At 45.2% G+C, this 23,026-nt stretch overlaps 1 long non-coding RNA gene across 1 annotated transcript; it reads left to right on the forward strand.

Moving 5' to 3' along the window:
- The first annotated feature begins 2,035 nt into the window (after nucleotides 1-2,035).
- Nucleotides 2,036-4,177, forward strand: LOC120977590. The gene is made up of 3 exons (XR_005773927.1): nucleotides 2,036-2,084; nucleotides 3,891-4,050; nucleotides 4,152-4,177. It is a non-coding gene; the product is annotated as an uncharacterized LOC120977590 (long non-coding RNA).
- Nucleotides 4,178-23,026: the final 18,849 nt, after the last annotated feature.

Raw genomic sequence — 23,026 nt, forward strand, 5'->3', positions numbered from 1 at the left:
ATCCCATTGAAAAATGTGGGATCAGCTGAGGCGTCGTGTAGAGGCTCGTAACTCTGAACCCCAGAACCTCAATGACCTGAGGGCTGCTCTTCAAGAAGAGTGGGATGCCACGCCTCAGCAGACAATAAGTCGACTTGTGAACAGTATGCGACATCGTTGTCAAGCTGTAATTGATGCTCAAGGCCACATGACAAGTTATTGAGACACTGACATTTTTGTCGGGGTATACCCAGCACTGGTGTTGGCTTTGTTTGAGATGAGTAAATCACCATTGCATGCTTCTACTTAAATGCCCTTTTTTCATGATATAATATCACTAGAGCGTGAAATTTGTAAATTTTTCATAAATATATATATAGTCCAGACCTTAAGGCCTATTGCACACGACCGTATGGCTTTTTCAGTGTTTTGCGGTCCGTTTTTCACTGATTCGTTTTTTGTTTCCGTTGTGTTTCCGTTTCTGTTCTGTTTTTCCGTTCCATTTTTCCGTATGGCATATACAGTATACAGTAATTACATAGATAAAATTGGGCTGAGCATAACATTTTCAATAGATGGTTCAGCAAAGAACGGAAACGGAAGACATACGGATGCATTTCCGTATGTGTTCCGTTTTTTTTGCGGACCCATTGACTTGAACGGAGCCACGGAACGTGATTTGCGGGCAATAATAGAACATGTTCTATGTTATAACGGAAATACGGAAACGGAATGCAAAAGGAGTACATTCCGTTTTTTTCGCGGAACCATTGAAATGAATGGTACTGTATACAGAACGCAAAAAACGGCCAGTAAACGGGGAAAAAAAAACGGCCGTGTGCAAGAGGCCTAACCTTGCCAACCGCCCTAATGTAAATTTACATTGGCGGCTGGGCATTTAGAAATGCCGCCTGCTGGCGCGGACGCTATAGCTACTGGGTGTCTGCTGTTTTAAATAGTAGAGAACCGGCACTAATGTCCATGATCGGCAGTAATGCTGGTCACGGACATTTAACCCTTCAGATGCTGTGATCAAATGTGACGACCACGGCATCTGCATACCCTAAAACCTAGAAGCACGTGCACTCCAAAAAGTCGTACACGCCCTAAAATGGTATCATAGAAAAGTGCAAAATGAGCCCCCACACAGCTCTGTACGCAAAATTACAAAAAGATTTGAGAGGTCAGAATATGACAATACATTTTTTTTTTTTTTCAGTATTAAAACAAGAAAGAAAAACCATACATATGTGGCATTGCCATAATCGTACTGACCTGGAGAATAAAAGTAACAGGTCAGTTTTACCACATAGGAAATGGTTTTAAAAAAAAAACTATAAAACTGTGGCAGAATTGTGTTTTTTTTGTTTTTTTTTATAATTCCACCCCATTTGGAATTTCTTTCCCACTTCCCACCACATTTTATGCAACCATATATGGTGCATTTAGAAAGTGCATCTTGTCCCATAACAAGCCCTCATACGGCTATTTGAATGAAAAAAAAAAATGTTGGAAATAAATAACGAAAACAAAAAAATGAAAAAATTTCCCACTCGTTAAAGAGTTAAATAGCCTGTAACACCCAGTTCACACCTGAGCGTTTTACAGCGCGTTCGAACGCGCTGTAAAACGCATATCCGATGCAAACCAATGCTTCCCTATGGGACTGGTTCACATTTTTGCGTTTTACAGCGCGTTCGAATGCGCTGCAAAACGCCAGACGCATAAACAAGTTCTTGAGCGTTTTTTTGGGCGTTTGTCGCGCGTTTTGGCCCATAGACTTCAATGGGAACGCGCAACGCTTGATTTTTGCGCGTTTTTGACACAGAAAACGCGCGTTCGAACGCGCGTTTAGGATTTTGCAACATGCTGGAAAAGGCACAACACCAGGTGCAAAGCACAGTTTTGGAGAGAAGCCAGCATGGAGGAGTCTGTGTGTGACACCGAGACCCTGATCAGGCTGGTGCAAGCCAAACGCTGCCTGTATGACACGCAGGATGCCAACTATAAAAATAGGAAGAGCAGGCAGCAGGCCTGGGAGGATATTGCTAAAAGAATCTGGCCAGATTGGCCAACTTTCACAAAGACAGTGAAACAGGGAAAAGGTATTTCCATGTGTGTTCTAATGTGAAAAGTAAACTCCTTGTGTGCAGTGGTGTACCAACTATATGTAATAGCCCTGGCCAGCTCTACCTGCAGCCCTCCAGCTGTTGTCAAACGCCACCTCCACAAATGCTGGGCTGTATTTTACTTGCAGGCATGCATGTAGTTGGATTTTAGCAACAGCTAGAGGGATGCAGCATCACCATCCCTGTTCTTGTATATGGGCACTCAGTGGCCTTAGTTTACAAAGAATGATGTGCACATTACATGTTGTATAGTGTCCCCTCAGCCCTTTAGTTTTTATTACTGTCCTGGTTCACCCTCCCCCACATTCTGGTACAATGCAATGGCCCAGTATGTTCAATTTGCAGTGGTTCCACTGTCTTGTGCCCGACTGCGCTCTCTCAATCCGCAAATGTAGTGGCATTGTGAAATGTAGGCCTAATTTTGGGTTGAGGGATTTGAATCCTAAGTTGTTATTGATATTGTGTACTTTTTAAAATTACACTGCTTGTGGGCTATGGGTGGGCTGGCATATTTTAGGTGCTTCTGTTTCTAACGTGCCAGTATTGGGCACCTTGATGGGATCCGTTATTTCACCCACATTGGCTTATATTCTACTGGCCGAGTATGGGGCACTTAAATGGGACACATGATTTCGGCCACATTTTTTAACAGTGTTAACGGGCGACTATTGATGGCCACTATAGGGGCATCCACAAGGGGCACTATATAGGTGAAAAAACTGAAATGGCCAAAAGTTCTTTTCAAATTTTGTCATTTAGGCATAGTAATAAGCAACCAAAATGGAAAATTAAATAAAATTGAAACACTCTTTTCAGACGAAAAATATAAATTAACGTAAACTTAGATGGCTTCCAATTGCCAGGGTAACGCCCCATGTGGTGATAAAAAATATGCGGTGAAGTGGTCCCGGACAGCCGCACTGTGTCTGCTCCCACGCACACCGCTCGGATTAGGACTCTCCAAGGAATGGCTGAGGGAATCTTCAAAATTAAAGCCACCCCGTACACGTACAAAATTATGCAGAGCACACGCTGCCTTCACGGCCGAGATGGCGGTCTCCAACTTTAAATGAATCGGAGAATGGAGAAAGCGCCATTTGTTTACTAAAATGCCGAAGGCACACTCCACCACCCTGCGTGCCCTTGTCAGCCGGTAATTAAATACCCGCCTGGCAATGGAGAGTCCCCGGCTGGAGTACGGCCTCATCACATGCTCCCCCAGCGCAAAGGCCTCGTCCCCCACAAAAACAAAGGGCATAGCCGGATAAGTGGTCCCAGGCAGTGTGGTGTTCCCCGAGAGGTCAAGCTCATTATTATTGAGCATTTGGCCAAAGGCAGAATGCCCGAAAACAGCAGAGTCTGAGCTGCTGCCGTAGGACCCCACGTCAATGTACCTGAAGCAATAGTTTGCGTCACACACCGCAAAAAGAACAAACGAGAAATATTTTTTATAATTAAAAAATTGACTCCCGCTCCTGATGGGCTTCTGAACGCGGATGTGCTTGCCGTCTATTGCGCCGACACAGTTTGGGAAATTGCTGGATTCTAAAAAATGATCCGCAATTTGCAGCCAGTCCTCCTTCTGTGGTTGGCCCATCACAGCAGGATGAAGGACGTCCCAAATTGCCACGCAGGTTTCCCGGACGACCATACTGGCTGTGGACTTCCCGATGAGAAAGGCGAAGTGTAGACTGGTCAATGACTGTCCGGTAGCTAAATACCTTAAACAAATGTAAGAAAATAAAGAGACATTAACTTATGTTTTTTTTTTTTTTTCCGAAGTCAACACTATCAAAGGCAAATGGAAAAGCCTGAAAGACGCCTTTATCCGCCATAGGCGCAAACAAAGGGAGCAGAGGAGCGGATCGTCCCCAAGCGCACGCTCCAGTTACGTGCATGCCCAACAGATGTCTTTTTTGATTCCATGCACGGAAATGCGGAGGTGAGTCAAGGGCATACACATTGAGGAGAGGCTGTGGTATGACATGACATACATTCAATTTCATATGGGGAACATACTTACCTAGATTTTCCACTTCACAGCACCGATAGTAGCTGGGAACCCAGCCAGGCACGAGATGACGAAGAAGAGGACGAGGGCACAACCATGGACAGTGAGCCCGGACCATCTATGGGGCCAATGAGTCCTCCAGGCCCCCCACACACTCCGAGTTTGGTGAGCCCCATGCAGACTGTCCCAGCCGTACCAGAAGCAAGTCGGCAGCCCCGACATAAAAGGAGGAGAACAGAGAGGCATGAAGACAGGCTAATAGGCTGCCTGGATGCCCTAAGGAGGAGAACAGAGAGGCATGAAGACAGGCTAATAGGCTGCTTGGATGCCCTGGCACATCCTGTGCCAAAACTTTCTTCGGATGCCTATTTTCTCCTCAGTCTAGAGGAGAAAATGCTACGTGTGCCCAGAAATATGGTCACAAAAGTAAGGGAGGAGTTGACGAAAACCATTGATAAATATTGCATCCCGTATGAGATACCAACATCTATCAGTGCCCCACTGCAGGCCCCACTGCAGGCCCCACAGCAGGCCCCACAGCAGGCCCCACTGCAGGCCCCACAGCAGGCCAGCACAATATGGGCAACAATATGGCCCACAATATTGCCCCCAATATGGGCCACAATATGGGCCACAATATGGGCCACTACATCCCCAACATGCACAACAACACCCTCACACATACCCAGCACACACATACACACAAAGTAACATACAACACCCTCTTGACACATGGCAGACACAACACACATCATACCCATATCCCTCTCCAAGCACGGGCCCAAGCACCTCCACCACCACCACCACTGAAATGCCACCCGCCAATCAGTCTCGCGGAGCCAGAGAGACACGGCGGGATCCCGAGGCGGAGTTTTCAGGGCCGCAATATGAAACCCTTTGAGAATTTTAAGAGGGAAATTCTCTGGCTCAAGGCTTTTGGTGACAAAAAAGGTCACATATATCGAAAATGGTTTCTAATATTTTTATGTTGTTTCCAAAAAATTGCTCCTTTGTTTAATTTGGATAAAAATTTGAAGCAAATGTTTGGACTATTTTTTGAAAGTGAGGGGTAAAACATGGGAAAATGTGGATACATGATGCATGTATGGGATATCTATGCAACACATTGACAACATACACATCACATACCCCCCGCACAAACACTCATACGTCCCAAACAACAAGAGAAACACGGCAAAACTCTGATCCTGGCACAACACACTGCAAATGGTTAAAATGGCCACAATAATACGCTACTTACCGCAAAGTAATGACCAGTCTTTCCACTGGTGGGATGCAGTCCCGCATGAAGGTGTCCTGACGCTGCAAATGAGGGGACAACAGCACCAGGAGCTCGTCAAAGCTGGGAAACAATAAAATGTTCAGGGTTAACAATACCAAAAGCACAAAACACTTAGGGCTCTTTCACACTTGCGTTATTGTCTTCCGGCATAGAGTTCCGTTGTCGCGCCCCGGGAGCCGCACGGACTGTAAGTATACCGCTCCCCCGCTCCCCGCTCCTACTATGGCAACCAGGACTTTAATAGCGTCCTGGGTGCCATAGTAACACTGAAAGCATTTGGAAGACGGTTCCGTCTTCAAATGCTTTCAGTACACTTGCGTTTTTCCGGATCAGGCAGGCACCTCCGGCAACGGAAGTGCATGCCGGATCCCAACAACGCAAGTGTGAAAGAGGCCTTAGCTTAACCATTGAAAATACATTGCAACAACGTATACGTACTAACCTGTGGATGTACATCCTGGTGTAGTCAAAAAACTTGTCCTCATGGCCACGGAGTTTCGCATACAGTGCCCAGAACTGGCCCCTCTCCTGTCTATTGGCAATGACAGGATGGACCCAGAAACGTCGCCCGCTGTCCCGCCTTCTCCTCAAGCGTTCCAGGGCGATAGCTGCAACAAGTGCCGCAACACGTCGCCGTCTATAGCATTCCATGACTCCAAACCACACACTCTACCAACACACATGGAATTTCACACCTACAATGCCCTATAATTGGCCAAACTTCATATAGACAGGGATATTTGCTCATTGGACAACACTGCAGTCAATCACACAAATGCACGTCAAACACGCGTTTACTATTGCAAAAAACGCGCATAAAAATGCGCGTAAAACGCGCGACAAATATGAGCGTAAAACGCGTGTTTCAGAAACGCTCAAGTGTGAACCCAGCCTTAGGCTTAAGGCTTGTATCAAAGCTTTATAAATACCCAGACTCCTCTAACCTTGTCTGAAAAAACAGCAGCCATGGGTTTTTCTGTTTCATTAGTTCTTTATTGGTATTTTTATTAACAATAAAGTATGACATATCCACAAAAAATTGTTTGCATAGTTTTACACTTCATAAAAAAGAAAAAAGAAAACAGTGTTATAAACAGGTATTCAAGTGACCTTAGTCACAAATCGACAATCTTACAGTCTGTATTCTATGGATATAAAGAGACATATCCATTTACAGTATTGATTGAACCTTGTAATGTCTATGTGATAAAAAAATATTAAAAAGAAAACTATAAAGAGATTGGGACGAGGACAGAAATTCCACTGAGGTCATTGGTATGAAAGTATATGTGTGAGGCTAATGGCTCTTTCACTTGCGTTGTTTTGTTCCGGCATAGAGTTCCGTCGTCGGGGCTCTATGCCGGAAGAATCCTGATCAGGATTATCCCCATGCATTCTGAATGGAGAGAAATCCATTCAGGATGCATCAGGATGTCTTCAGTTCCGGACCGGAACTTTTTTTGGCCGGAGAAAATACCACAGCATGCTGCGCTTTTTGCTCCGGACAAAAATCCTGAACACTTGCCGCAAGGCCGGATCCAGAATTAATGCCCATTGAAAGGCATTAATCCGGATCCGGCCTTAAGCTAAACGTCGTTTCGGCGCATTACCGGATCCGACGTTTAGCTTTTTCTGAATGGTTACTATGGCTGCCAGGACGCTAAAGTCCTGTTTGCCATGGTAAAGTGTAGTGGGGAGCGGGGGAGCAGTATACTTACTGTCCGTGCGGCTCCCGGGGCGCTTCAGAGTGACGTCAGGGCGCCCCACGCGCATGGATGACGTGATCGCATGGATCACGTCATCCATGCGCATGGGGAGCTCTGACGTCATTCTGGAGCGCCCCGGGAGCCGCACGGACGGTAAGTATACTGCTCCCCTGCTCCCCACTACTACTATGGCAACCAGGACTTTAATAGCGTCCTGGCTGCCATAGTAACACTGAACGTATTTTGAAGACGGATCCGTCTTCAAATGCTTTCAGTTCACTTGCGGTGTTACGGATCCAGCGGGCACTTCCGGCAAATGGAGTACACGACGGATCCGGACAACGCAAGTGTGAAAGAGGCCTAAGTATCTAATAGTTTAGCGTAGGGTGAGGACCACCATAGCGCCCATGTTTTTTTGATGCTTAGGTGCTCTATTGTTACTATTTGCAATCATCCTTTCATACCTACAATTAATGTTAATTTTCCTGAATATTTGAGATAAATTATATGATGTTGTTTTCCTATTTTGTGCAATACCTTGGAGGGAAGCTTTAAGTATGTGGCAGATGATTGTTTTCTGGGGTAATGAGAGAAAGTCTATATTTAATCTTAAAAGAAATATCTCCGGTGTAAAAGGAAGTTTCGACCATGTTACAGAATGGACTAGGTTGTTGATTTCTAGGGCTGCAACGATTAATCGACAATATTCGACAACGGGATTCGTTGTCGACGATTCCCGTTATCGAATAATCGGCCGATTTGTTGCTATGCGGGTAGCAGCATGTAAAACTTACTAGTACACTTCGTAGCAGACAGGAGGCCGGGTAGGAGGCCGGGTAGGAGGCCGGGTGACGGCTGCGCAACTCACTACGTCACGCGCCTGCTCCTCCCACTTTATGAATGAAGGTGCAGGCGCATGACGTAGTGAGTTACGCTGCTGCCGCCGTCCGTCCAACTGCCGGGCCTCCTGCGATAGTTTAATACTAGTAAAGTTAGGGTCTGGAGTGATTTTGCACTATAAGTAGTTTAACATCCCCTACTTGATATGATTAGGTGAGTGGGGCCCGGTGTAATAAAATACAGTGACTGCATTGGGTCCCGCTGCTATTACAAAACTGAAATGCCAGCCCCCACCCCTGTATTGGGGGTCATTCACAATCACTACACAGGGACAGTCATCCACAGATCCCCCTCATAACAGTGCCATCCACAGATGCCCCCATAACAGTGCCTGCCATCCACAGATGCCCCATAACAGTGCCATGATTGCCATCCACAGATCCCCCCCATAACAGTGCCATCTACAGATGCCCTCATAACAGTGCTATCCACAGATGCCCCCATACCATTGCCATCTACAGATGCCCCCATAACAGTGCCTTCCATCCACAGATGCCCCCATAACAGTGCCATCCACAAATCCCCCCCCCCCCCCCATAACTCAGACAGGTAATCAGGATAATAGTAGTAGGGAGGAGTACGAGTCTTGGATATTGAATGTGCAATAAATTATAAGCTGTACATCCACACCGTCGGAACGTCTCTTCTCTGCAACAGGTAACATAGCGTGTAAGAAGAGAGCTAGCCTAAGCCCTGACCATGTGGACATGTTGTCTTTTTTTTACATTGTAATGCAAAATTTTTATAATTATGTAAGTCCTAAAATTGTTTTAATATGGCCTTTGAACATACTTTTTCAAGTAAAATCATATAAACCCCTTTTTTTGTCATTTTGGTGTTTTTTCCCGATTAATCGATGAAATTATCGACAACTAATCGATTATTCAAATAATCGTTAGCTGCAGCCCTATTGATTTCTTTCCATAGGTCAATTATATATGGGCATTCCCAAAATATATGGATAAGAGTGCCTATTTGGCCGCAACCTCTCCAACAATTGGACGCGTTTTCAAATATCTTAGATAATCTATATGGTGTGTAGTACCATCTATATATTAGTTTAGAAAACTCCTCATGATGTTCAGTACATGCTGAGCTGCTTATAGATGTTACATATGCTTTTTTCCATTTAAAGAGCGAAATGTCTAGATTTAGGTCTTTTTCCCATTTTTTTTTTTTTTTTGTGGGATATAGGGGAGTCCATATAGGGTTTGGAGAGCTGAAGATAAAACATTTGTATCCCTTTCCAGGTAGTACCAATTTGATTTGTCAGAATGGTATATGATTGGGGTGGGACAGTAGGTGAAGTAAAAGAATTGTTATTCAGAAAAGTGCTAACTTGTAGGTAATTATACAGGTATGATTTATCGAAGTGATATTTATTTTGTAAGAATAAAAAATTATGCATTGTTTCCCTGTTATATAGGTTTTGGATAGAGCATAGTCCTGCTTGGACCCAGATCGATAATGTTAAGTCTGGAATATGTAGTTCTAGAGTTGGAATTGGGATATCCAATGTTTTTTGGATTGGGAGGTGGGAACACATTATGATATAGGATTTCCAGGCTTGTATGGTGGCTTTCATTGTGGGGAAGATTATTGGGAGGTTTTTTATTTTGTCTATTAAAGAGGCCAGGAGTACAGAACATAAATCTTTAGGTTTAATTATGTTATTTTCTATATCTACCCATAATTTGTATTTTGTGGGATACCACCATGCCCTAGATTGGTCCAGTATGGTTGCCATGTGGTATAGTCTTATATCAGGTAGTCCCATTCCTCCATGTTTATTCTGTCTGGTTTGGATGCCTGTTGCTATTCTTGGATGTTTGTTAGACCATATGAATCTACTAAGTTGGGATTGGAGTTTTTGCAATAGGTATCTTGGAATGTTTAAAGGAATAGTACGAAAAAGATATAAAATCTTGGGCAGGATTATCACAAACATGGGTTTTTCTAAGCAGCTGCTTAATACTCTGAAAATTAAAATGGTTGAGGCCCACAAAGCAAGTGAAGGCTATAAGAAGAAAGCAAAGTATGTTTAGGTTGCCATTTCCTCAGTTCGAAATGTAATTGAGAAATGGCAGTTAATAGGAACAGGGTAGGTCAAAGGTAGGTCTGGAATACCAAGAGAAATTTCAAGACATCTGCTTGCAGACTTATTAGAAAGGCAATTCAGAACCTCTGCTTGACTGCAAAAGATCTTCAGGAAGATTTAGCTCTGGAGTTGCGGTACATTGTTCTACTGTTCAATGACACCTGCACAAATATGACCTTCAGGGAAGAGTCATCAGAAAAAAGCCTCTCCTGCATCCTCACCACAAAATTCAGCGTTCAAAACAGTAAATAAACATTAGTGATGTTAGACTGCTATTATTTTGCACATAACTGTATGTATTAGTCCATGCAGACAGAGAACATGGCACACAACCAACCCTCCTCCCCCAGACATTGGAGCACAGTGTGTGAGTGAGTGGTCACAGGACAAGCTGAGACAGGAGAAGCTGAGTCAGGTCAGCTGGTGTGCAAGCTGGAACCTCCATTGGAATTTGTGGAAAGGTTGCAGAACCTAGAAAAATGACTGCTGTCTGCCTTGACAGTCTAGGTAAATCCACCAGTGACCATGCCCCTCACTTATTTTGGCTAAAAAAATATTGTAGTGACCAGTTCAGAAGTCTCGTAGGTCTGCGCAGGCCAGGCCCCCCTACCACCTGAATTGGTCATTAAAGGGGTTGTGTGGTTTGATGATATTTATGACCTATGTTCAGAATAGGTCGTCAATATCAGATTCAGATCTGTGGTGGTCCAACACCCGGCACCCCTGCCAATCGCCTGTTTTCAGTGCTGTGTCCCCTTCATTATTTACCTTCCTGCATGCCATCAAGGTTGTAATGCCACTGCAGTGTCATTACAGCTGTTCGTCTCATTCAAGACACTGCGCAGGTAAACACAGCCCCCCAGCCCCTTAAAGGATATGTACACCTTTTGGAGGCAATTTTGGTGTATGCATTTTACAAATTTTTAGCTAAAAATCATATTTTCAATTGGCCTTTATTAAAAATATTGAACTGTTCTATCTCAAAGGGTTAACTGTTGGCAGGGGCAGATTAAGTGTATAATAGGCCCGGGGCTGTCTCCCCAGCTTGGGCCCCTCCTTCCATTTTAGTTAAAAATAATTTCTGTATGAAGAGGGTGTGGTGCTTCGTGAGTGCCACAGTCTCTTCCTAGGCCATATGACATCACATTCATCGTTCACATGGTCTAGGTGCAGATCTGTCCGATCTGAGTGATTGGGGCTGAGCTGCAATACCAAGCACAGTGCTATCAAATGGACAGAGCTGTGCTTGGTAAGGAGCAAAGAGGCTACAGTGCCCACTGGGACATTGCAGTCTCCTGAAACAGCGGATTGGAGGGGGTGTCAGGAGTTGGACCCACACCATCTCATAACTCTCTAAATACAGATGTCATAGATGTTACCTGCAGTCCTATGTAACACCCCACATAGCACAGTTAATTATTGTGTTATGTGGGGTGCTACATACCTGTAGGACTGCAGGGAACATCTACTACATTGTTTGTACACAGAAAGTTATCACTGTTATCTGGGCTGTTACAAATTTAAAAAATTTCAACTACATATGATTATAATAAAAAAGACTTGGAGGAGAATACACATACCTCTTACAATCAGGGACATCGCCTGTCATGTAGACCTTCTATTTCCTCTTCTCCTGCGTCTGACCCTGACCACCATGACAAATTCTTTCAGCCGCATCTCGTTTCTACAGAATTTGTTACACAGACATGTTAAATTTCAAAAATTTTTGATCAACCTCCGCATCCTGGTGTCCCAACAATGTCATCCTGATGCCACTCCCAATACTGTGCCCACTGTGCTCCCCAATGTCCCAGGTACTATACTGCTGAAAAAATAGTGACCCCTGTAGACATAATGGGGTCATTTATCAAACTGGTGTAAAGTAAAACTGGCTAAGTTACCCATAGCAGCCAATCAGATTCCACCTTTCATTTTCCAAAGGAGCTGTCAAAAATGAAAGGTGAGATCTAATTGGTTGCTAAGCGCAACTAAGCCAGTTCTTACACCAGTTTGATAAACTATCCCAAAGATCCCTATAGTGTCTACAGCAATTATAATGTCCCCTAGAGTGCCCCCCGTAATAATAACATCCCATATTGTGCTCCAGGTAACAATGCCTGAATAGTGTCCCCAAAAATAATGTCCCCTAATATGTCTTGTAATAGAAAGGCCCCTACAGTGCCTCCCCAATAGCAACGTCCCCCACACCACATAGCAATTTCCCCCAAGCTGCCCCGTATAGCAATTTCCCCCACGCTGCCCCGTATAGCAATTTCCCCCACGCTGCCCCGTATAGCAATTTCCCCCACGCTGCCCCGTATAGCAATTTCCCCCACGCTGCCCCATATAGCAATTTCCCCCACGCTGCCCCGTATAGCAATTTCCCCCACGCTGCCCCGTATATCAATTTCCTCCACGCTGCCCCCATGTATTAGTTTGCCACACAAAGTAATTTGCCTCCCAGAGTGCCCCATGAAGTAATTAGTCCCCATAAAGTAATTTGCCCCCACACTGTCCCCATAAAGTAATTTTCCCCAACACTGCCCCATTAAATTTGCCCCCACACTGATCCATTAAGTATTTTGCCCCCACACTGCCCCTCATTAAGTAATTTGTCCCCATGTAATCATTTTCCCCCACTGTCCCTGCAGTAATATGACCTCCTCTGCCTCCCAAAGTTGGCACACACCCAAAAAAAAAAAAGGCTAATTCTTACCTGTGTCCATGATGGTGAGGCAGGCGTGCGTAGATCAAAGCCCTGCGCCCCGACACAGGCGCGCAATAACGTCATTGCACGTAATGACGTCAACACGCGCGCCTGCGCTGGGCTTTTACTACCACATAGGCATCAGGCCTACTAGGCCTGAAGCCTATGGTGGTGATAGGCGGCGGGGCAGGGAACTATGTGCTCCTGCAGCGTCCCACCAGCTTATGTGGGCACTGCAAAAGCTTGTTTCTGTCATCTGTAAATATCATGCTGTATTGTATTATTATGTGAAATCCCTTTTACCAGGCTGTCAGGTGCACTACGTGCATTCCACCACTAGATGCGGGTAGCACCAAAGTATATATAGTGCAGTTCAGGCCTAGTTAAGTAGTTGGCAGTTGGAGAGAGAAGCAGAAGGAGATGGAGTGAGGAGCTAGGGGGAAGGAGAGGTTCCCTCTCCCCTCAGCTTTTTCTTGGGCTCCACAGCCCAGAGGAGCCATCGTGGATCTCAGTATCAAGCCAGGAAGATAGGCAGAGGGAAAGTCTGTATTCTACCATTCACTCTTCTGGAGTAGCAAGTGAATTTTGGTCAAGTTTATTGTTTGATAAAGACAAAGTAAGGACAAAGCCATTATTCTAGGCTCTAGGAGCCTTTGTATCTAGGTGAAGGACTTATTAGCTTCTGGCAGCCTCACCGTTATTCTAAGTACAGATAAGGGTTCTGTTGCATCACTTGTGTGTAGAAGAAAAAGACTGGAACTACCTCAACTGAGACTGAAGCAAGGCAAAGAGCTGAATATCAGTGAGTAGATAACTAACTACCCTAGCCTGACATATTACCACCAGCACAGCCTGTTACTGGGATTAATCTCATCCAACTTTCATGTGTATCAGAGACTGCTTTATTACTGGATGTAAACTGTTATCTAGAACCTGGTTATAGTAAAGTTCACAGTTGGATTTAAACCTGCCTCATTTTTCTAACTTCCTACTACTACCACTCAACATTTTGCACCATCAAGGTGCTGGCCTCACGACAATACTTAAATCAGGGGCCCAGCAGCACAAGGACTCAGAAACCCAATCACCATCAAGGGCACCTCAATCACCCCCTGGCCGGTGTCCCCTGGTACCGAGTGTGCCCCGGAGAATCCAGTGCTGTTCTCCCTTTCACTGCACTGCTGGCCCAGGGAGGCATCTGCTAAAACGTGAGTAACCGATGAACTGTATGTACATTCCGGCCCACAGTGAATCTCATGTGTTCTACCCCTGTGGACTGGCACGTTGCACTCTCGTGCCCCACCGCAGTATGTGGGTGTTCGGGTCGTCGTTGGGCCCCCAGCAATGCCGGCCCTGGGGCTGCCGACCCGAACGTCCATATTATAATCTACCACTGACTGTTGGTCTATCTTTGTAAGTGGTACTTTTTTCACTTTGTGGCAGTCATCTAATAACCCTTATCTCTAATTTTTTTAAGAGGTCATTAAGACTTATTTAAGCCACATTCCTATCAGTAGGATAAGCACTGAGCTATAATAGTAACATAGTAACATAGTACATAAGGCCGAAAAAAGACATTTGTCCATCCAGTTCAGCCTGTCATCCTGCAAGTTGATCCAGAGGAAGGCAAAAAAAAAAAAAAAACTGTGAGGTAGAAGCCAATTTTCCTCACTTTAGGGGAATAAAAAAACTCTTCCCGACTCCAATCAGGCAATCAGAATAACTCCCTGGATCAACGACCCCTCTCTAGTAGCTATAGCCTGTAATATTATTACACTCCAGAAATACATCCAGGCCCCTCTTGAGTTCTTTTATTGTACTCACCATCACCACCTCCTCAGGCAGAGAGTTCCATAGTCTCACTGCTCTTACCGTAAAGAATCCTCTTCTATGTTTGTGTACAAACCTTCTTTCCTCCAGACGCAGAGGATGTCCCCTCGTCACAGTCACAGTCCTGGGGATAAATAGATGATGGGATAGATCTCTGTACTGACCCCTGATATATTTATACATATTTATTAGATCTCCCCTCAGTCGTCTTTTTTCTAAAGGTAATACTGTAGTTGCCCCATGCCAGTTATTACTTTATTTGCCCTCCTCTGGACCCTCTCCAGCTATGTCTGCCTTGTTCACAGGAGCCCAGAACTGTACACAGTACTCCATGTGTGGTCTGACTAATGATTTGTAAAGTGGTAGGACTATGTTCTCATCACGGCATCTATGCCCCTTTTGATGCAACCCATTATCTTATTGGCCTTAGCAGCAGCTGCCTGACACTGGTTTTTGCAGCTTAGGCTACTTTCACACTTGCGTTCAGAGCGGATCCATCTGGTGTCTGCACAGACTGATCCGCTCCTATAATGCAAACGTTGGGATCCGTTCAGATCGGATCCGTCTGCATTATAGTTTAGAAAAAATTCTAAGTGTGAAAGTTAGTCAGACGGATCCGTCCAGACTTTACATTGAAAGTCAACGGGGGGCGGATCCGTTTGAAATTGCACCATATTGTGTCAACTTCAAACGGATCCGTCCCCATTGACTTACATTGTACGTCTGGACTGGTCCGTTTGGCTCCGCACGGCCAGGCGGACACCCGAACGCTGCAAGCTGCGTTCGGATGTCCGCCTGCTGAGCGGAACGGAGGCCAAGCGGAGCCATCCTGATGCATTCTGAGCGGATCCGCATCCACTCAGAATGCATTGGGGCTCTACGGCCGCTTGTGAGAGCCTTCAAACAGAGCTCACAAGCGGAACCCCGAACGCTAATGTGAAAGTAGCCTTAGTTTGCTGTTTATTAAAATTCCTAGATCCTTTTCCATGTCAGTGTTACCGAGTGTTTTACCATTTAGTATGTACGGATGACTTGCATTGATCCTTCCCATGTGCATAACCTTACATTTGTCAGTGTTAAACCTCATCTGTCACTTATCTGCCCAAGCCTCTAATCTATCCAGATCCCTCTGTAGTAGTATACTGTTATCTTCAGTGTTAATTACTTTACACAGTTTAGTGTCATCTGCGAAAATCGATATTTTACTATGCAAGCCTTCTACAAGATCATTAATAAATATATTGAAGAGAATAGGGCCCAATACTGACCCCTGAGGTACCCCACTAGTGACAGTGACCCAATCTGAGTGTGTACCGTTAATAACCACCCTCTGTTTTCTATCATTGAGCCAGTTACTTACCCACTTACAGACGTTTTCTCCCAGTCCGAGCATTCTCATTTTATATACTAACCTTGTATGTGGTACAGTGTCAAATGCTTTGGAGAAGTCCATATATACGACATCCATTGATTCGCCGCTGTCAAGTCTAGAACTTACCTCCTTATAGAAACTGATTACCGTATTTTTCGTTTTATAAGACGCACTTTTTTTCCCTCCAAAGTGGAGGGGAAAAGTCACTGCATCTTATAAAACGAATAAAACTAAAATTAGGTGGCTCAGGAGCTCTCACTAACAACTCCTGAGCCTGCCATTAAACTGTTGGGCGGGCTGGCGGCTTCACTAAAGGCTTCTGCCGCTAGCCCGCGCTTCCTTAACAAGACTGCACTAGGGATTGTCGCGCTGGCGGCTTCACTTATTGTGCTCCCCTGCTGCCAGCCCGCCCGCTATTATAGTAAACTGAACAGAATTTTCTCCTGGTACGGAGATTTCAGAGACTTCCACTTCTGTTTTACCTCTTTTACCTCTTGAATCAGTAACTCTGGGCTTGTCTCCTCCCTTTTGACAATGTCCGCTTCTTGTATGAATTCAGGAAAGAAGTGCAGAACTTGCAGCTGGCTGCACAGCATCTACCATAATGCATTCTGCGTCGCTCCATGGAATCATCCACCAGGACTGGCTGGGATCTCGCCATCACCTTCTTCTTTACGCCGCACGCCCAGACAAGGGCGGTTAGAGAGGGAATCCAAAAGCCCTCCGCCATCCTGTCACTGCTTCCTGCTCCCGAACTACTTGTCTGGACATGCGGTGTAAAGAAGAAGGTGATGGCAAGATCCCAGCCAAAGTCCTGGTGGATGATTCCATGGAGCGACGCAGAAAGCAGAAGATGCTGTGCAGCCAGCTGCAAGTCCTGAGCTTCCTTCCTGAATTCATACAAGAAGCGGACATTGTCAAAACGGAGGAGACAAGCCCAGAATTACTGATTCAAGAGGTAGAAGAGGTAAAACAGAAGTGGAAGTCTCTGAAATCTCCGTACCAGGAGAAGGTGAATGAAGTTAGAGATATTACAGTAAACCGTTGGGTGGGCTGGCAGCTTCAATGAATGTGCTCTGCTGCCGTCTTTAGTCCTGCTGATTAGTGGTGAGCGCAGTGGTGCTGCCCTCACCTCCATCAGCTTCCTTCCAATTTCCCGCTGTACCAGCTCTGCTCCTGCTGTGTACAGCGGTTTTGTGTACCCAGTCCCCGGGTGAGTGGAGCTCAGGGCAATATAAAAATGACTGCAAATGTGTCATCTATGACTACAACTTCCCCCCTCCCCCCTCATCCATAGGTATCCACCCAGATACTGCAGTATATGAGTGGATTCCTATGGATGAGGGGGGTTATAGTCATATTTATTATAAGCACTGTCCAGGGACTGTTCTGTAATTGTCATGTGTTTATATTAAATATGACTATAACCCCCCTCATCCATAGGAATCCACACATGTGCTGCAGTATGAGTGGATTTCTATGGATGAGGGGGGTCATAGTCATATTTAATATAAACACATGCCAATTACAGAACAGTCTCTGGATAGTGTTTCTATTTAATCTGACTTGAGAATACACCAATGTACAGTACCTACAGTACATCAGTGTATTCTCTAGGATGATGGGGGTATAATCACATAAGTGTCATCCATAGATCCCTCATAACAGTGCGTCATCCACAGATCCCCTCCATAGAAGTGTCATCCACAGATCACCCATAATAGTGTAATCCACAGACCACCATTAGTTCAAAACCCACCAAAAGCACACCTTTTGGTTAAAAATATTTATTTTCTCATTTTCCTCCTCAAAAACCTAGGTGCGTCTTATAAACAGGTGCGTCTTATAAAGCGAAAAATACGGTAAATTAGTTTGGCATGACTGATCCCTCATGAAGCCATGCTGATATGGCGTTATTTGCTTATTTCCGTTGAGATGCTCTAACATAGCATCTCTCAGAAAACCTTCAAACAGTTTACCCACAACAGATGTTAAACTTACCGGCCTATAGTTTCCAGGCTCTGTTTTTGGACCCTTTTTGAATATTGGCACCACATTTGCCATGCGCCAATCCTGTGGAACATTCCCTGTCAGTATAGAGTCCGCAAATATCAGAAATAAGGGTCTGGCTATGACATTACTTAATTTCCTTAGGATACGGGGGTGTATGCCATCCGATCCTGGCGATTTGTCTATTTTAATCTTTTTAAGTCGCTGTTATACTTCTTCTTGGGTCAGACAGGACACTTTTAATGGGGAATTTATTTTTACATTCAGCATTTCATCTGACAGTTTATTTTCCTCAGTGAATACAGTGGAGAAAAATATTTAACAGCTTTGCTTTCTCCTCGTCGCTCTCTGCGACTCCCCCCTCATTACAAAGGGCCGACACCTTCAGATTTATACTTTTTAACATTTATATAATTGAAGAACATTTTAGGGTTAGTTTTACTCTTTGGCAATTAATCTCTCGGTCTCTAGTTTGGCTTTTATTTGTTTTTTACATGTTCTATTTTTTTCCTTATTGTTTTTCAGTGCTTCCGTGCTACTCTCCTGTTTTAGTGTTTTATATGCTTTCTTTTTGTCATTTATTGCTTTCTTTACAGTTCTGTTTATCCACATTGGTTTCTTTTTCTTCCTTAACCTTTTATTCCCATACGGTATGTACCTCTCACAATGAGATTTAAGGATGCTTTTAAAGATATCCCATTTTGTGGCTGTATTTTTATTTTTGAGGACTTTGTCCAGTTAGTTAGGCCTATGGCCTCTCTTAGTTGGCTAAATTTAGCTTTTTTGAAGTTTGGTATTTTTGTTCCTCCCTGTAGAAATGCTCTTTTGAATGATAATTGGAAGGTTATTACTTTATGATCACTATTTCCCAGGTGTCCCCCAACCTGCACGTCTGTTGTTCTGTCAGGTGTTTATAATGTCAGAGAGAAGGAGCCCATCAGATTAACTGGCTGACGGAGCAGAGAAAATTCAGATCACTCCATTAGAGCATCTAAGCCCTGTACAGAAAAAAGGATTTCATATTTGTAATAAAGACCAATTTAAAAATGATTTCAGCTCAAAATGAGTACAATGCAATAATAAAAGCCTTTAAAACAGTACATATTGTATTTTGCTATTAACCCCTTCCCGACCTATGACGTACTACTACGTCATGGGAACCACTGCGTTCCCGCAATTTGACGTAATAGTACGTCATAGTGATCGTGCGGGCACCGGAGCAGTGCGCGCGCGATCACTGCAGGGGCCCGGCAGTCCGTGGTAGCCGGGCCCCTGATGTATTAGCTGGCATTGCTGTGACCGCGACATAGAAGGGGTTTGTGATGGGTCACAAGGCAGCCCGATGCCATGCAGAGGCTGCCCAATTCCTTGCACGGCATCGGGAACTGCCTTCTACGGGTGCCGAGGAGATCCAGCCTTAGGCTGGGTCTCCTAGGCAACTGTCATGCCCCGCCCTGACTATGTGCGGAGATCGGCCAGAATAGCAGCACGAGTTTAGTGTTTTGTTTTGGAGCTGTGCTGGATCCGACTCTTATCAGGTGCACTGGGTGGGGTCATTAGTTTAAATAGCACTCCATCCCAGTGCTCTGAGCGGATTATAGAAATCACTTTGGTCTTGGAAGCTAGGAAGGAAGGTTGTCTGTTCCAGCTCAGAAAGATAAGTGTGGTTTCATGTTTGGTTGTTTTGTGTCATCTCTCACATCCAGGTTCTGTGCGAGCAGGCTGCTCCTATTTCCCCTCTTAACCATCTCGGGGAATTTAGGGTGTTTCAGCCCAGGCACGGGGACACATCATACCTACCACCAAGGTCTGCATGTGGGCTGAGCAGTGCAGGGAGAGAGGTCAGGAATTAGTTAGGAGGTGACCCTTCCCCTGCCTCTCGCCTAGAGCCTGGTTGGTGGTTTATCTGTTAGTCTGAGTGCACATCCGCCGTGACATTATAATCCGCCCTAACTTTGACTGTCATTGCTCAGCGGTTTTGTGATGGCGTCAATTGAAGCATTAGTTGACCGCATGCAGGGGCTATCCCTAGAGGTTGCGGAGCTACGTGGTTCAGTCGCACAGTGTCAGAATGCTCTGGCATCAGGAGGAGGTCAAGTTTGTGTGGAGCCTAAAGTGGCTCTTCCTGATCGATTTTCAGGGGATGACTTTATCCGTTTTAGAGAGTCCTGCAAATTGTACTTTCGGCTGCGTCCATCGTCGTCAGGTGATGAGAGTCAAAGGATAGGTATAATTATTTCTCTGCTTAAAGGGGACGCGCAATCCTGGGCCTTTTCTCTGCCACCTGGTTCTCGGGCGCTCCGGTCGGTGGAGGAATTTTTTAAGGCTCTGGGATTAATCTACGATGACCCAGATCGGGTCTCGATGGCAGAGTCGAGATTACGTAATTTGTTTCAGGGGGAACATACTGCAGAGGCTTACTGTGTTGAGTTTAGGAGATGGGCTACTGAATCAGAGTGGAATGATCCCGCGTTACGTAGTCCGTTTTGTCAGGGGTTATCTGAAAGATTGAAGGATGCCCTTGCTTTTCATGAATACCCAGACTCTTTGGAGAACGCCATGTCTTTAGCAGTACGGCTAGATAGACGTATCAGAGAGAGGTATAGGGCTCCCCCTGCGCAAGATATCCCTTCTGTGAGTGGTTTCGTCTCTACTGCCTCCCCGGGTGATGTTACAGGTAACGCGGGGGTAATGGAGGAACCCATGCAATTGGGTCAGGTTTCTTGCCATTCTGATAGTAGAGACTTTAGGAAATTGCACAAACTATGTTACTATTGTGGAAAGAGTGATCATTTTGGTTTTGCTTGTCCTTATGTTAAACCGCAGGTGGTAGAGAAAAAAAAAAAAACTTCCCTGACACTTAGTAGCATGAATGGTGTGGTGGAGCAGGCAGGTATGCAAGCTCCCTGCAGTTCCCGTTTTCTCCTTCCAGCTATGGTGGCGCTGGAGTCAAGAAATGTTTTTTTAGAGGTGTTCCTTGATTGTGGTGCTGGGGTAAACCTAAATGACTTTCTTTTCCTTCAAAATCTAGGACTAAGTACTTGCACTTTAGAGAACGAGATTCGTGTTTTTTGCAATTGATTCTTCCCCTCTTTCTCAAAGGAGCCTTACTCACATTGTTCATGGTATTCACTTAAGGGTGGGTGATTCACATGTTGAAATTATTTCTTGTTTTGTCTTGAAGGATTTGCCAGCTCCTATAGTTTTGGGGTTGCCATGGTTGACTAAACATAACCCAATTATAGACTGGCAAGTGAGACAAATCATCGGTTGGAGTGAGTTTTGTTCGGATAATTGTTTTGGCACATCTATCTCTGGTGTGTCCATTACGGCTTTACCTCAGTATCTCTCAGATTTTGCGGATGTCTTTTCGGAGGGTGGGGCTCAGGAATTGCCCCCTCATCGTGACTATGATTGTCCAGTTAATCTCATCCCAGGGGCTAAGTTGCCAAAGTCTCGGCTTTACAACCTTTCTCAACCCGAAAGAGAGGTCATGTGAAAGTATATCGCCGAGAGTTTGGCAAAAGGTCATATTAGACCATCTAAGTCTCCAGTGGCAGTAGGTTTGTTCTTTGTGAAGAAAAAGGATGGATCACTGAGAGCGTGTTTGGATTTCCGGGAATTGAACCGTATTGCACTCCGGGATCCATATCCCCTGCCTTTGATCTCTGATCTTTTTGATCAGATTGTTGGAGCCAAGGTGTTCTCCAAGTTGGATTTGAGAGGGGCCTACAATCTGATCAGAATCAAGGAGGGGGATGAGTGGAAAACGGCCTTCAATACACACGAGGGTCATTTTGAGAACCTGGTTATGCCTTTTGGGTTGACGAACGCGCCAGCAGTAGTTCAGCGATTCGTCAATGACATTTTTCATCATTTGGTGGGGAGGTTCGTAGTAGTTTACCTGGATGACATTTTAATTTATTCTCCTGATCTGAAGACCCATCAGGATCATGTGAGACAGGTTTTGACGATCCTTCGGGAGAATAAATTATATGCCAAATTGGAGAAATGTTTGTTTGCGGTGCAAGAGCTTCCGTTCTTGGGATACCTGCTTTCTGATTCTGGTTTTCGTATGGACCCCAAGAAGGTCCGGGCGGTTCTGGAATGGGACCGACCAGAGAATCAGAAAGCCTTGATGCGGTTCTTGGGGTTTATGAATTATTATAGAAAATGTATTTCGAACTATTCTACCATAGTAAAACCTCTCACTGATATGACCAAGAAGGGCGCCGACGTCTCTGTCTCGTAGGGTGAGGCATTGCAGGCCTTTTCAGCTATTAAGGAGCGTTTTGCGCCTGCTCCCATTCTGGTGCAGCCGGATGTGTGTCAGACATTTGTAGTGGAGGTTGATGCATCAGAGGTGGGGGTTGGAGCGGTGCTGTCACAGGGTTCATCCCCTGGCAAGTGGGTCACATGTGCCTTTTTCTCCAAGAAGCTCTCGGTTGCCGAGAGGAATTATGATGTTGGAGATAGAGAGTTGTTGGCTATCAAGTTGGCCTTTGAGGAATGGCGTCACTGGTTGGAGGGGGCGTCACCCCGTTACGGTATATACAGACCCTAAGAATTTGGCTTACCTGCAATCTGCCAAGCGTCTGAACCCTAGGCAGGCCAGATGGTCACTGTTTTTTACCAGGTTCAATTTTGTGGTTACCTTTCGCCCAGGGGTCAAGAACGTCAAGGCAGATGCCTTGTCTCGCAGCTTTCCTGGGGGAGGTGATTCAGAGGATCCTGCAATGATTTTAGCAGATGGGGTGGTGGTCTCCGCTCTATACCCTGAATTGGAGATGGAGGTGTTGGGAGCCCAGGAGGGGGCTCCTGGTTCTTGTCCCCCAGGGAGGTTGTTTGTTCCTTAGGGCCTGCGATACAAGGTGTTCAAGGAACATCACGATACTGTCCTTGCTGGACATCCTGGTGGTAAGTCCACCTGTGATCTGGTGTCCCGGAGGTTCTGGTGGACAGGGTTACGTAAGTGCATTGA

This window comes from Bufo bufo, chromosome 8 (genome assembly GCF_905171765.1).
Source record: "Bufo bufo chromosome 8, aBufBuf1.1, whole genome shotgun sequence".
Taxonomy (NCBI): domain Eukaryota; kingdom Metazoa; phylum Chordata; class Amphibia; order Anura; family Bufonidae; genus Bufo; species Bufo bufo.